Below are 12009 nucleotides of genomic sequence, written 5' to 3'. Positions count from 1 at the left end.
GCATCAGTGAACAGGTTATTGCTAAGCAAGTGCTGTTTGATATCATTGTTGATGACCCCTTTCATCGCTTTAGTGACAATGGAGAGTAGACTGATGGGGCGATAATTGGCTGGGTTGGATTTGCCCTGCTTTTTGTAGACAGGACATACCTGGGCAATTTTCTGTATTGCCGGGTAGACGCTAGTGTTGTAGCTGCACTGGAACAGCTTGGCTAGGGGCACAGCAAGTTCTGGAGCACAAGTTTACAGTACTATTGTTGAAATGTTGTCAGAGCCCAAGCCTTGGTAGTACCCAGTTCCTTCAGCCATTTCTTGATATCACATGGAGTGAATCAAATTGACTGAAGACAGGCATCTGTGATGCAGGGAACCTCAGGAGAAGGCCAAGATAGATCATCCACTCAGCCACTCAATGTGGCAGAACTGCAGAGCTTTGATCTGATCAGTTGGTTGTGGAATCACTTAGTTCTGTCTATCACTTGCTGATTATGCTATTTGGCATGTAAGTAGTCCTGTGTTGTAGCTTCACAAGGTTGACACCTCATTTTTAGGTATGCCTGGTGCTGCTCCTGGCATGCCCTCCTGCACTCTTCGTTGAACCAGTGTTGATGTCCTGGCTTGGTGGTAATGGTAGAGTGGTGGATATGCTGGGCCATGAGGTTACAGATTGTGGTATATACAATTCTGCTGCTGCTGATGGTTGCCCAGCGCCTCATGGTTGCCCAGTCGAATTGCTAGATCTGTTCTTAACTATCCTATGGTGGTAGTGCCATACAACACGATGCAGGGTATCCTCAACGTGAAGACGGGACTTCGTCTCCACATGTGGTGGTCACTCCTACCGATACTGTCATGGACAGATGGATCTGCAGCAGGCAGGTTGGAGAGGACGTTTTTTCCTTCTTGTTGGTTCACTCACCATTGGTCACAGACAAAGTCTAACAGCTATGCCCTTCAGGACTCAGCCATCTCAGTTAGTAGTGGTGCTACTGAGCCACTCTTGGTGATGGACATTGAAGTCCCCCACCCAGGGTATATTCTGCGCCCTTGCCACTGTCAGTGCTTCTTCCAAGTGGTGTTCAACATGGAAGAGGGCTGATTCATCAGCTGAGGGGTTGTGTTGGGGCGGGGGGGGGGGGGGGAGGGGGGGGGATGTGGTGATCAGCAAGAGGTTTCCTTGCCCATGTTTGACTTGATGCCATGAGACTTCATGGGGCCCGGAGTCGATGTTGAGGACTCCCAGGGCAACTCCCTCTCGACTGCATACCACTCACCTGCTGGGTCTGTCCTGCCGGGAGGACAGGACATACCCAGTGATGCTGGTGGTGGGCGTGGGACATTGTAAGGTCTGTGAGTGTAACTATGTCAGGTTGTTGCTCAACTAGCTTATGAGACAGTTCTCTTAATTTTGGCACCAGCCCCTCAGACGTTAGTAAGGAGGACTTTGCAGGGTGGCCAGGGCTGAGTTTTCCATTGTCGTTTCTGATGCTTAGGTCAATTCTGGGTGGTCCTCCTCCAGTGAATTCCATTCCTTTTAGAGTGGTGCAGGCAGGTTATTGACTTTCCTGTTAGTCAAGAATCCATCCAACTCTGTCTTAAGAATATGGAGGCAGGCAGGAAAATGGAGTCAAGGGCACAATCAGATCAGCCATTATGTTATCAAATGGTGTACTCTTGCTCCTAATTTGTATGCTCCTATGTTTTCTACATTATAGCACTTCAAAAAAGTACTTAATTCGCTGTAAAGGGTGCCCCAAGGTGGTCAAAGATGCTATATACATACGTCTTCCACTTTTTTTCCTTTAAACATTTTTGAGTCTTATCCTACTTACCTAGACATCCTATCCATCTCCTTTTCTTCTCTCTTTGCTCATTAAACACATATCCCTATCCATAATTCTCCATTCCTCCAACTTCTCATGCATTGTTCCTCCTTAATGACACCATTTTCTGTAGCTTATTCCCTGAAATGGCCTCTCTAAATCCCTTTGCCTGTGTAATCATCTCTTCTCCTTCAAATCTACCCCACTGAACCAACTTTTAGTCACACTTCCTAATCTCACCTTCTTTGGCCCTGTTTTCTCATGCCTTGTGATTTGTTCTACATTAAAGGAGTGTATAAATGCATGTTCTTGTTGTTATGACTACTTAGTCAGGTAATGATGGGTATAGGTGGGAGAATTGATGTACCGGGTTGAACCGAGTGGCTATGATATTGTGGTAAGTAATAAAGACCTTGAAGGTAGAAGAGAAGGTATCAGCGGAGATGTTCAAAGTGGAGAAGTAGCTGGAGAAGTAAGGAGATAAGTTGAAATGGGACTGGAAACAAGAACCATGCTGGCACCAATGTAGTTGAACTCTTGATCTTGGGGTTACAAACCCAGTACCATAACCACTTGGCTATTTAGGCCAAGTTTTTTATGGAGCGCTTCACGAATTTGCGTGTCATCCTTGTGCAGGGGCCATGCTAATCTTCTCTGTATCGTTCCAATTTTTTTTTAATATATGTGCTGCCGAAGCAAGCACAATGAGAAGATGTAACTCTTTTGAGTACAAACACGTAGCCAGAAAATGGACTGTTAATTGGAGAAAGAAATTATTCTTGAATAGTCAGGCCCTTTATCAAGCCTGGTTAAGTATCGCTCTGTTGTTTTTTGTTTAGCTAAAAGAAGCTTTCTTTGCCCTGTAAAGCACAAAAGGATCTTTGTTCCCTCTGAGAACTGATCCACTCATATTACCTGAAAAAACCAAAGTGACAGAACATCTTAAATCTTCTAAATGACATATGAGTCATTATTCACAAATTTTGTGACTGGAAATTCCTGAAGGCCTGGAGCAGACTTGCTTGACGTGGAAGTTGTATAATGAAGAGGTCTGGTGGCAGCACCAATTGTGTTCTGATGTAGGAATGGTTAACAACAATCTCTCTGCCTATGCCATTGGAATAGCAGTCGGACATGCAGCCCCTCAATTATCTCCTGGCTTATCTATGCAACTCCATTTATCTGCAGCTGATTCACATTCCTTTATATCCTAACCTAACAAAAATCTGTTAATCTCAGTATTGAAAATTTCAGTTGATCAATATCCAGAATATTTTGAGGGAAGAGAATTCTAGATTCCAGTATTCTATGTGTGAAAAATGACTTCCAGATTTCATTCCCAAACAGTCTAGCTTTAGTTTTAAGCTAGTGTCCCCTTGTTCAGGATTTCTCCACCACAGTTTCTCAGTATCTAGCCAATTGAATCTCTAACATTTTAAAAACCTCAATTAGATCACTTCTAAACACAAGGGAACACAAAGCTATGTTCATGCTACCTGTCCTCATAACTTAATTCTTTTGGCCTCAGTATCATGCTGGTAATTCAGTGCTGTTTGGCACTCCATGGCCAACATATTTTTCATGAGGTATGGTGCTCAAAATTGAATGCAGTTACCAAGCTACGTAACAAAGTTATGTCCAATCCATACACTTAAGATTTGCTAAATTCAACTAGTCAGGCATGACCTACCTGTTACAAAACCATGCCAATGATTAGCTCATACATGCCCAAGGGCTCAGTGACAGTGTCCCTGATGATAATTCCAGTAACTTCCCAAAAGTGACGTTAAACTGACAGGTCTGTGATTTCCTGGTTTCTCCTTCCTACCTACTTAAAAAAAGTGATATTAGCAGTTTTTTAGTCCAAGGACACAATTTCTCAATCTAGAGTGCTTTGGAAAATTCTTATTAACAAAACTGTAATTTTCTCACCTATTTTTATTAATATCCCAGGGTGGAAACTATCAGGTCTAGGAGATTTGTCTATCTCAAGTGCGCTTACTTTTTCTGATACCATTTTTCAAAATATCAGCTTAAATTTCTAATTTGACTTGACTGATTTTTAGATTTCATCATATTATTTTGTCCTCTTCCTCAACTATGAAAATGGATACAAAGCATTAATTTAACAACTCAGCTATTTCTTTATTATCTATTATAGTATCAATATACAGGCCCATCGGCATGTCTTCACGTGCTGGCATCTATCAACCAGGTCCCAGCTATGGGTCAAATAGTGCCCACTGCATTGTGGGCCCGGCTCAAGAGAATCATAGGCACTGGAGTGGAGTCCTCTAGGTGGCTGGTGATTCCATTAAGCAATCACTTTCTGGCAACTCCTGCTACTAAGCAGGTTCCAGACATTAGGGCTCCCATTCTTCCTCTGGATTCAGTCTACAAGGTCAAGAGAAAGACGCAGATACTGGCTAAGTCTGCATCTCCAAATCCTGCCCAGGCTATGCAGCCATAAAAAAATGATGAGGACACTTCATCCTTACTCTTACTAATGAGGGGACCAACATGGAAGGTTGCAGTCTACGGGTTATAAAGCCCAGCTTGATTGGCATAAGGAAAGGGTTGCCTTTGGTGGTCGGAAGGATCACTGCATTCTATTGGTCACTCACTGCCTGCCTCAAGCTGGACAGCCTCCAGCCTATAAGATGCTGACTCACCGATGTTTGCTTTCATTTATAAATCTGTGAGGATTAGAGATCCTCTGCTAACAGGCAGATGGTAAATGGATACCAACAAACAAAAGGTGGAGATTCTCCAGTTTGGAAGCTGGATCTTCAGGACTATGTAGCCTGACATGCATAAGGAGTCAACAGACAAAATACATAAGACAGCACTGATCAACTGTGAGCTACATAAGTTTAACACTGACATTGATGCTCTCCAAGACACTAGACTGGGCGACACCGGATCAATAAGTGAAGCCAATTCGACCTTCTACTGGCACAACAAAAGTGCAGGTGACCACAGTGAGCAGGAATAGGGCTTTGCTGTCAACAACAGATTTAAGCAGATAATTGTGACGCACGTTAGAACTTCTGAAGGCCTCGTATATCTTTGTCTATCATCAGATGGAGGTTTAGTCACCATTGTCTGAGCTTATGCATCAACCTGTATGCCATTGCCAAAGACGAAGAACACTTCTGCGATGCTCTATACGATGTTCTCGAACATCTATCACGTGGTGAAAAGTTATTTCTCCTGGGGGATTTTAGTGCAAGAGTTGGATCAAAGTTTCATGCTAAATTTGCCTCAGATATCTTGGTATTGGCAAGATAAACAAAAATGGGCAGCAGCTACCAGAAATTTGTGCACAGCACGGACTTTATGTTTCTAACAACTTCTTCTAGAGCAAACATCTGCACAATGTATAATGGCACCATCTGAAAACTGGCCTCTGGCACCAACTTGGCCTGATAATCACCAGAAAATGCGATCTGTTCAGCATTCTTCACACGTGTACCTATCACAGTGTAGATTGTGATACTGATCACTTGCTTCTCAGTAGCAGGGTAAAAGTGTAACTATGGAAAATACACAAGTCCAAACACAATGGCATGTTACACGTCAACATTTCATGCACGAGGGATGATGACAAATGTCTTGGACAGTCCCTTCTTTCTGCGGGCTCACCAAATAATGCTGATGAAGCATGGCGATCCCTGCAGTAAATCATCTATGAAGCTGCAGTAACCACATTTGGCAAAGGAAGAAACAAGAAAAAAGATTGAGATCAGCCTTGCAGTGACTCCTATCATTGAAGCGAAGAGTTCGGCTCACCTCGTTTACAACCTGTCTCCTAGTCCGAAAGCATGGCACCATTCAGCTCTATGGTTCCACGTCTGACAGTTTTGAGATCAAACAGGACTGTGTCTTAGTCCCTACTCTGTTTTAGAATATAAAAACATAAGAAATATGAACAGGAGCAGACCACATGCCCATTGAGCCTCTTCTGACATTTAATACAATCATGACTTCAACTCCATTTTCCCACCTACTCACCATATCCCTTAATTCCCTGAAAGACCAAAAATCTGTCTATCCCAGCCTTAAATATTTTCAACAATGGAGCATCCAGAACCCTCTGGGGTAGAGAATTCCAAAGATTCAGACCTGCTTGCGTGAAGAAAGTTTTTATCTCAGTCCTAAACGATCGGCCCCTTATCCTGAGACTGTGGCCCCGTGTCTTAGATTCCCCAACCAATGGAAACAACCTCTTAGTGTCCACCCTATCAAACCCCTTCAGAATTTTGCAGGTTTTAATGAGATCACCTCTCATTCTTCTAAATTATAGCCCAATTTACTCAGCATCTCATCAAAGGACAACCACCCATCCCAGGGACCAATTTAGTGAACCTTCGCTGTGCTACCTCCAATGCACGTATATCATTCTTTAAATGTGGAGGCCAAAACTAACACACTATTCCAGATGAGGTCTCATCAAAACCCTGTACAACTGTGGCAAGGCTTCTTTATTCTTATACTCCAATGCCCTTGCAATAAAGGCCAACATGCCATTTGCCTTCCTAATTGCTTGCTTTCTGCATTCCTTGTCCAAGCAAACTCAAATCTGTTTGAACATCAGCACATACAAGTTTCTCACCTTTTAAAAAATATTCTGCTTTTTTATTCTTCTGACCAAAATGAATAACTTCACACTTCCCTACATTATACTCCATCTGCCATCTTGTTGCCCATGCACTTAACCTGTCAATATCTCTTTGCAGCCTGTGTGTCCTCCCACAGCTTACCTTTCCAGCTAGTTTGGTATCATCAACAACTTAGTTACATTACTCTCTGTCCCTTCAGCCAAGTCATTAATACAGATTGCAAATAGCTGAGGCCCCAGCACTGATTCTTGCAGTCTAACACTTGCCAACTTCCAAACGAGAGGGACCATTCCTGAATCTAAGGAATTTTGGGAAATCATAGCTACAAAGATAGTGGATGTCCTAGCAACCTCTCTTAGACCCCCTAGGGATAGGTCAAAAGGTCCCAGGGATTTGTCAGATTTTAATCCCTTAAATTTCTCCAATACTTTAACTCTGCTGATATTAATTTCCCTAATTTCCTCACTCTTTTTAGCACCTAGATTATCGTCTATTTCTGGTATGGAATTCGTGTATTCTACTGTGAAGATAGACAAATTATTTGTTTAATACCTTTGCCATTTCCTCGTGCCCTATGATAATTTTTCCTGTCTCTGCTTCCAAGGGATCAACATTTACTTTAACTGCTCTCTTTATTTTTATATACTTATAAAAGCTCTGACAATCTGTTTTTATATTTCTGGCTAGTTTATTGTCACATTCCACTTTTTCCCTTTTTATCAACTTATTGGTGGCCCTTTGCTGGTTTCTAAAACACTCTCAGTCCTCAGACTTGCTAATGTTTTTTGCAACAGTGTAAGCCTCTTCTTTTAATCTAATACTATCCTTAACTCCCTGCATGAGCCATGGATGAATCATTTTCTCTGTATCCTTTCCTCTGCCCTCCTGACCTATGCTTTCCCTGGCAAAATGGAAGGAATGTACCTCCACACATGGTCAGATGGGAAACTCCTCAACCTATCAAGATTGAAAACCAAAAGTGCAGCATATCCTGTCAGAGAATATTTGTATGTTCATGATGCTGCACTAGTTCTCCATACAGAAGACTAGCTCCAAAGGCTCATGGGTCGTCTGTCCCATTTCTGTGTCATGTTCTCCCTCACCATCAGGATCAAATAAATTGTAGTTAGGGAACAGAGTGTTGTGTCTTAGCCTGTGATCAGACTCAACATAACACCACTGGAAGCAGTAAGCAAATTTTGCAATCTTGGATGTACAATGACAGACAACCTCTCTCTTGACTCAAAGCTCAGCACACGCATCGAAAAGGCAGCCACCAACTTTGGCTGATTAACAAAACGGGCATGGAAAGGCAACAAACTGACCTGCAGGTCCATGATGCTCATCTACAAAGATAATACCTTCAGCACATTGCTACATGGTAGCGAAGCCTGGACAACTTACACCTACCAAGTATAAAGGCTCAATAACCTCCATCTCCATTGTCTAAGACACATCCTCGGCACTATATGGAAAGAAGGTCACCAACGAAGCAGTCCTTTCTGGGGCAAACATGCAGAGCATGTGAGCACTAATCAAGCAAGGCAGGTTTTGCTGACATCGGCATGTGCACAAGATGAAAGATGACTGCATCCTGAAAGATATGCTATATGGGCAGGTAGCCCGTGCCAAGAGACCAAAATAACGCTCAAAGCTCAAATTCAAGGATGCTGTCAAAAGAGACATGAAAGCCCTCAACATCAATCACAACAAGGGAAATCTAGCTGACAAGTGATGCAAGTGGGAAGGAATTGGCCACCCTGACAACATGCAATTTCAGAAGCTCCAAAGCAGATGCCAGCCCTGCAAACAAGACGTTAGCAGAGATCATCCCACACCACCAGCAAGGGAAAACGTCATGTGCATCATAAGGTCATAAGTGGGGATACCTAATGATGTATGCACAATTTTCAGCACCATTCACAACTCCTCAGATAGTGAAGCAGTCCATGTCCAAATGCAGCAAGACCTGGACAATAGCTAGGCTTGAACTGACAAGTGGCAAGTAACACTCACGCGACACACAAGTGCCATGCAATGACCATCTCCAACAAGAGAGAATTGTTATGACACAGCAGATGGTAAATGCGAAACTGCTCAAATCCCAGAGGGAAACTTGAAACAATTGCCACAACTGTTTTGCAATTTATGCTTTATTTCGAGATGCATGCCTTGAATTCAGTGGTAATGAGCCCACTAAGACTCAGAGGTTTTTGTACAAAACTAAATTAAACATTTATTAATATAAGAAAAGATTTTAAGCACATACATAGGTCTACACATTACTATAACTCCTAAATCTCATATTTAATCTAACTCCCAGTTACACCTCCATTAAGGGAACAATAAAAACAAATACATTTCAACAGACCCAGGCAAAGCATACAATACCTTGGACAGTGATAGTCACAATGAGTTTTCTTAGCTTCGGTTCTTGTAGACAGCAGCTTGATGCATAGAAGCTGAAGGCTTTTCACACTGATTAGATCTTAGAATTCCTTTTCCCTTACACATAACCTCATCTCCTTTATACATGTTTCTCCCTTTTTAATGTAAATTGCTGATACAAATAAAAAAGTAAAACATACTACTCCAGCAAATACGTCTTTGCAACTTTACTTTTTCTATAATATAAATCTTCTATTTTAATCATAACCTTTGGGAAAAATAAACTGTTTGACTTAGCTTCATATGGCTAGATGTAACATCCTCTCATCTCTTTGAAATTCAAACTGTTCTGGTTTATCTAAAAATGCAAATATTCCTCACACCTCACATTCTAAAACCTCAGCCACTTTTACATATTTAGCATTCCAAACATAGCTTCCCCTTTTCACTCAAAAGCTCCAGATTAGCTGTCTCTAACTCAATGTGATCCCACACCCACATCTACACACACAGAAACTAATCCAAACCCCACTATTAACCTACCTTTACAATAAATCACAATAATTTTATGAAAATTATTACATTTTCTTGACAAGAATCTAACCATCGCCCATTGATGTTAAATGGCATATCTATAGGTTTGCCCATTAATAGTGCAGCCACTTTGTGATCAATTTATATCTAATTTATTTGAAGTTTGTCTTAATTCACCTTGGGGATTTTCCCTTCTCAAACCAAATACTGAATTTAATTATTTCATAGTCACTATTTGAAAGCTGTTCCCTTATTGTCACTACTGTTAACTTGTCGCAAAATCTAATAATTTCATTCATAAGGCTTTCTTCCTTGGCAATTTTTAAAATATACTACTCTAAACTGTTCCAAATACTTTCTCCAAAATCACATAGCATCTGTTATGGCACAGCAGATGGTAAATGCTAAGCTGTTCAAATTACAGAGGGAAACTTGAAACAATTGCCACAACTATTTTACAATTTGTATTTATTTGAGATGCGCGCCTTGAATTCACCGAGTCGTATAGGTTTCTTATAAAACTAAATTAAACCTATATTAATTTAAAAAATGATTTTAAACACATACATAGGTTTACAAATTACTACTAAGATTAACTAGGGGAGCTAGGAGTTACCAATCTCCCAGTTACACCTCTGTTAAGGCAACAGTAAAACACAAATTTTAAAAGACCCAGGCAAAGTAACACAATACCCTGAACAGTCAAATTCAAAGTGAGTTTTCTTCACTTCAGTTCGTGTAGACAGCAACTTGAGGCTTAGAGGCTGGAGGCTTTTCACACTTGTTAGATCTTAGAATGCTCTCCTCTTGCACATAGCCTCATCTTCTCTCTGCAGGTTTCTCCCTTTTTAATGTAAATTCCATTGTCCCAATATGTCTTTTCAACTCTACTTTTCTAATAAAAAAATTGGTACTATGAAAGATTTTATCAGTAAGCTTTGGGAAAAATAAACACACTGTTTGGCTTGTCTGGCTAAATGTAACATTTCACCACCTCTTTTGAAATTCAAATTACTCTGGTTTATCTAAAAATGCAAATTTTCCCTTTACACCTCACATTTTAAAACTTCAGCCATGTTCTCCTTTTTAACATTTCAAACCTAGCTTCTCTTCTGATACATCAAAGTCTTCAGACCAGATGTCTTTAACTCAATTAAGTCCCACCCCCCCACACACACACAAAACTGCTCCTGCCTTACAATAAATTCCAGTAACAATATGAAATTATTATATGTTCCTGACACATCAGATCAATGATTTTTGAAGCATAACATGTCAGGAAACGCAGCAGATTATTTGCATGAAGCAATATTCAAGAATAGCAAATGAGACTAAGACTAATTACTCTGTCTTGGTGGGGAAAATGTTGGTCAAAACACTGGATGGCCTTCAAATAGTTCAGGTGGAAGTTAAATCTTCCATTGCACATGTAGACAGAACCTCGGATTAATGCCCCATCTGAAAAATGGTATCTCCAAGAATGCAGCACTCCCTTAGTTCTGCACTAGATTATCAATCTAGATTTTGCTCTCAACTCCTAAAGTGGGGCTTCACAAATTTCTGATTCAGAAATAATATTACTATTACTGAGTCAAACTGGTATTTTGAATATTTTTCTAGTTTATCTTCAAAACTTGTGTAATTTATTAGTAATTCTAAGGTTTATTCAGGTATGGTAAGGTTTATTCGCAGTAGTAAAGGTTATTGGGAGTAGTAGGGTTTACTACTTAAACTAAGAAAAATAAATGAATTAACACATAATGAAGATGGCAGGGCAGGTGATATGTTCCAATTGCAGAAGATGGGAGCTCATGAACACCAGTGTCATTCAGGGAAAACATGTTTGCAGTAGGTGTCTGTGGCCTGAGGAGCTTCAGCTCAGGTCATTGAGCAGCAGGCCGAACAGCAGACACTGGGCAAGTTACCTGGACGCTTTGTACTGGGAAGCAGTCACATCCCTTAGGAGGTTGTCTTCTGATTTGGTCAGTGGTCAGGGACAGGAGAGTGTGACAGCGAGTGAGACAAGTATGGGGGCCCAGAAGGTAGAAGTGGAGGAGCCTCAGCATTTGCAATTGTCTAACAGGTTTGAGGTTCTTGCAACCTGTATGGATGAAAGCAATGGCTGCAGGGTGGATGATCAAACTGACCATGGCACCATGGAACAGGAAAGCATTCAAACAGGGGGAGTTAAAAGAAATGCGATGGTAGTAAAGGGCAGTACAGTCAGGGAAATAGACACATTTCTCTGTAGTTGAGAGCAAGAGTCCAGATAGCTGTGCTGCCTGTCCAGTACCAGGGTTCAGGACATCTGCTTGGACAGGAGTGGAACTTGCAGTGGGAGGGGGAGGATCCAGTAGTCGTGGTCCATGTAGCTATCAACGACATAGGTAGAACTAGCAAAGAGGTTCTGCTAGGTAGTATGGGCAGCTAGGTGCTAAATTAAAAAGAAAAACATCAAAGGTAATAATATCTGTATTATCAGCTGAGCCACGAGCAAATTGGTGCCGGGTAAATCAGATCAGAGTTAAATATGTGGCTCAAAGGTTGATGTGGGAGAAATGGGTTTCGATTCATGGGGCACTGGCAGCAGTCCTGGGGAAATGAAGGAGCTGTACCATTGGGATGGCCTTCACCTGAACTGTG

At 41.3% G+C, this 12009-nt stretch overlaps 1 protein-coding gene and 1 non-coding gene across 15 annotated transcripts in view; both read right to left on the bottom strand.

Annotated features, from left to right (window-relative positions):
• The window catches only part of invs (inversin), a 429324-nt gene that overhangs the window by 413284 nt on the left and 4031 nt on the right, over positions 1 to 12009 (bottom strand). For 2 of the 14 annotated variants that reach the window (XM_041184776.1, XM_041184778.1), the window contains exon 2: positions 5615 to 5720. The exons of 9 other annotated variants lie outside the window; for them this stretch is intronic. The gene's annotated coding sequence lies outside the window, so the exon portion shown is untranslated. Of the gene's footprint in view, positions 1 to 3512; positions 3651 to 5614; positions 5721 to 8835; positions 8962 to 12009 lie in introns of those variants that run through there. 3 more of the 14 variants (XM_041184777.1, XM_041184780.1, XM_041184782.1) reach the window with 3 other exon arrangements.
• LOC121276616 lies at positions 2414 to 2525 on the bottom strand. The gene has a single exon (XR_005942698.1). It is a non-coding gene; the product is annotated as a U6 spliceosomal RNA (small nuclear RNA).

Source organism: Carcharodon carcharias, chromosome 3 (assembly GCF_017639515.1).
Source record: "Carcharodon carcharias isolate sCarCar2 chromosome 3, sCarCar2.pri, whole genome shotgun sequence".
NCBI classification, from domain to species: Eukaryota; Metazoa; Chordata; class Chondrichthyes; order Lamniformes; family Lamnidae; genus Carcharodon; species Carcharodon carcharias.
This window is presented reverse-complemented; position numbering and strand designations above follow the sequence as displayed.